The sequence below is a fragment of the Odontomachus brunneus genome, unplaced genomic scaffold, assembly GCF_010583005.1.
Source record: "Odontomachus brunneus isolate Ranch 3 - 2012 unplaced genomic scaffold, Obru_v1 Obru_scaffold_032, whole genome shotgun sequence".
Lineage (NCBI taxonomy): Eukaryota > Metazoa > Arthropoda > Insecta > Hymenoptera > Formicidae > Odontomachus > Odontomachus brunneus.
This window is the reverse complement of record NW_022639482.1, coordinates 1558292-1558743: the sequence shown is the minus strand read 5'-3', so window position 1 is coordinate 1558743 and position 452 is coordinate 1558292. Positions and strand designations below refer to the sequence as shown.

Here is a 452-nt window from a genome sequence, read left to right as displayed (position 1 = left end):
GAAGTACCTCCTATCAGATAATATCACATTTTTACTGAAATTGTTTTTAGATTTAAAACAAAAAATGTTTTCGTAAAACGCACGAAAATAGAATTCAAAGAAAATAGGTGGCAAAAGCGACATACCTATTTGAATTTATATAATATGTCGTATATATGATAATATTTGATACTAAATAGTTCATTAATGCATTTAATGGTGGAATAATATTCATTTATTCAAAATATAATGTTACAAAAGGGAAATATAATTAAATAAATACATATCGTTTTCGATCTTTTTTATTTTCTTACATATTTTACATATGTTATATTTTTAAACTAAATAAAATTAAACTTTAAAATAAACAAATGTTACGTCACAATGGAAGGTTATTAATGAAGTTATGTTAATCACAGAGTATCGCGTCTATCGCATACTGTAGGTATGTCACTTTAAGACACATTCTCATC

At 24.1% G+C, this 452-nt stretch overlaps 1 long non-coding RNA gene across 1 annotated transcript in view; it reads left to right on the top strand.

Moving 5' to 3' along the window:
* LOC116843384 overlaps positions 1–452 on the top strand; it is a 4221-nt gene that overhangs the window by 893 nt on the left and 2876 nt on the right. The gene's annotated exons all lie outside the window — the stretch shown is intronic.